We start from the raw sequence: 3,183 nt of genomic DNA, 5'->3' as shown, positions 1-3,183 counted from the left end.
ATCCATAACGGATCATTGTTCACTTGATATTTGTATACTTGATTAGGACTTCTTATTAGGAATAGACCCGAAAGGGTAAGCTTAAATACAGAACAGAATTTCCACTCAAGCACACAGAGCGACGTCCGGCTTCAAGGTAAGCGTCAGGTCAAGCTTGTTTGAGTGTGTTATGCCTGTCGGTGAACTCGAAGCTCTGTAGCGAGGGTTCATCCGGCAAGGCCAAGAGACTTTGTGTATTGGCCGATTATTATCGGGAGGTTTTACGTGACGGCTTATTGTTGCCTATTTGCACGACTGGGAGTGCTTGAATTGCCTCCCTTTTATTTCTTCCAGCCGAGTGTTGAACACTCGGTGATCTCGTAAAAGGCTTACCCGTGCCTAGTACCCTTCCGCTGTTGGGACCACGAGGATTCAAAACACCTGCTAGCTTTGCTCGTGCTAGTAGCGTGTTCTTATTTTACTGGTTGGCCTATATAAGTAGTTTACAAGGTCCAGTTTGTCCCGGTGCAAGGGCAGAACTGGGGTCTTCAGGTCCGCCCGAACGATCGTTTACTATCCTAGTAGACGTATTGTTGTGGGAACATCCTAACTACACCTGTAGCTAGAGTTCACGTGGGATTTCCAACACCACAACTGGTGCCGCGACCCGGGAACAGATTGTGACCATTGTGAACTGTTTGTATGGCCTTCCAGTTTACGAGCTACCAAGAGAAGAAGAACAAGAAAAAGACAAGAAACATGGCGAAAGGACAACCGACGGTACCAGTTACGCCTGCCAAGTCTGGCGGGGCTCGCAACGAGAGTTCAAGCCCGGCTGCGCGCTTTGCAGCCGCCACCGAGCTTTCAGTAAGCTTCGACGACGAAGCGGACATCGGTCCTGACGCCCACGATTATGAAGATTACGAAGATAAGACGCCGGCTCCAGAGCCAGGCGCAGCGACGCCGGAGACGGCCACGCTATCATCGGGGCTGAGCGGGGCGACCAAGTCCCTTTCGAGGAACCTCGCCGACGAGCTCGATGATGTTGCGGGACCGGAACCGGCCTATGATGATTATGACGATGGGACCGAGGGGTTTAAACCTTCGGTGGCGAGTGCAATGCATTCAGCACTGCTGAAGGCACCTCGCCCACCTATCAACGGTGATACACCAGCCGCCAAGCGCGTTTTCGACCGCGTACAAGCGCTGATGCAGAATGATGAGTGGATGCAGCTGTTCAAGCCCATCCCCAAGAAAAAGGCCGACTGGCCTGCGCTTGCGCAGAAACTTCAATACCCAGTCAACTCGGTTTCGACTAGTCAAGTTGCCGAGGATTCAGTTTCGCTACTGTTGTCGCTGGGGTTCGAGAACGAGACGTACCCATCGACGATGTCGCTCCAGGATTGGAGTCCACATGAAGCCGGAGCTGCTCTCCAGAAATGGAAGAAGAAGCTTCGGAAGGCGTTTAACGCTGTTGGCATCAATGCCGGAAAGCAGCCTGTGAGTCGACCGATGATTCAAGATGAAGATCCGTCTAAGATTCCACTGCCGCCGACGCCCCAACGACTCGTTCGTACTCCTCCGACCAAGCGTGGAGCTGAGCGTGATGCCTTTGGCACTACCGAAGCTTCACCGTACTTTCAAGACTCGCACATGGTTACGCCACGTTCGGAGAGCCGTATACAACGTATTTACGCAAGTAACGAGGGTTCGTTCGGTCGCCGAGGCGGTGCGCGAGCTCCCAAAGGTGGTGCCGGACGTCGTCAAGTCGACAGCGATGGTTCGTCCAGTGACGATGACATTTTGGTGCGTACATTCGACGAGGAAGATCCTCAACTCGAGTTGATGCGTCAGATGAATGAGCTAGCGACGCTGAACGACGTGGACCCAACCCCGAGGATTGAAATGGCCTCGCACCGACCGCTGGATCGCATCACGCCGTTCTCAGGCTCTCGCAACAAGAGCGAGAACTGTATGCAGTGGCTCCGTGGGTTCGTCTATGAAATGACTGGAACCCACACAGATGCCGATAAATGGTGCATTCCATTTGAGCTAAGTCTCCGGGACGGAGCCACTCATTGGTTCCGTCAACTTCCGAAGAAGACGAAGCGCAAGTGGAAGCTGCTGAGCGACGCGTTCATCCGCTACTACTGCTCGCAGTTCACGCAGACGGCACTGTCGCGTTACTACTCTGCCAAGCGGGAACGTAATGAACATCTGTGCGACTACATAAACAGGCTGAATGGCTATGCTCGGACCGCCCGTCTACACTTCGAGAAGAGTGGTCACGACGCGAAAGAACACGTACAGCAGTTCCTGGCAACATGCGATGATGACAAGCTGGCGGAGAGTCTCTACCACGCTCGAGTCGCCGACATTCACGAGCTCGAAGAGATCATCGAAGATGTTCTCAAGGGCAAGGAGAGGATGACCAAGCGTGACAGTGAGTACCGATACTCCAAGAGTCGTGATACGCGACGCGACGATGGATTCGCCCGCAACAACCGGCGTGATGACCGCCGTCGCGATGACAACCGAAACAAACCAAGAGTGACGCTCATTGAAGCCACGGTGGATGACCTACTAGCTGAATTAGAAGGTCGTGAAGCTGCTCAGGGAGGCACCGAGTATTCAAACGAAGATCCGAACGCTTACAACGATGTCCAAGACGAGTACAGCGACTTTCAGCCCGATAATACGGATGGTGATTTCTCATTGGATGAAAACGACCGATACCTCGCCGCTGCTAACGAAAATGAACGTCGTGCAGCTGCTGAAGGCACCTACGCACGTTCAGACAACCGTCAACCGCGTGGAAACGTGCCTGATCGCGAGAATGGCCTTAATCAAGATCGCCGAAGTAGGGACCGTGGGTTCAATCAGGACCAACGCGGTCGACGTGACTTCAACCGCGACAACCGACGCCCACAGTACGGACCATGCGCGGTGTGCGGTGGCATGAGTCACTCCGCCCACTACTGTAACAAGCGATGCAAGTTCTGCAAGCATCTCCACGATGCTGGACAATGCGAACTTTTCCGCAACTTCCAAGACCTTGCCAAATTCGTGCGCACTAAAGGCACGAAGGAGGAACTCCTGCCAGAGCTCAAGGCCGTCGTTCAAGAACCTCATTTAAACTAGGCAGCCCGCCAACTACAACTGGGTGGTCCCTATCGGGCTGCCACAGCTAACCGAGCCTTCAAT

The sequence above is a fragment of the Phytophthora infestans genome, genomic scaffold (genome assembly GCF_000142945.1).
Source record: "Phytophthora infestans T30-4 supercont1.135 genomic scaffold, whole genome shotgun sequence".
Lineage (NCBI taxonomy): Eukaryota > Oomycota > Peronosporomycetes > Peronosporales > Peronosporaceae > Phytophthora > Phytophthora infestans.
Note: the sequence above shows the minus strand (reverse complement) of the source record.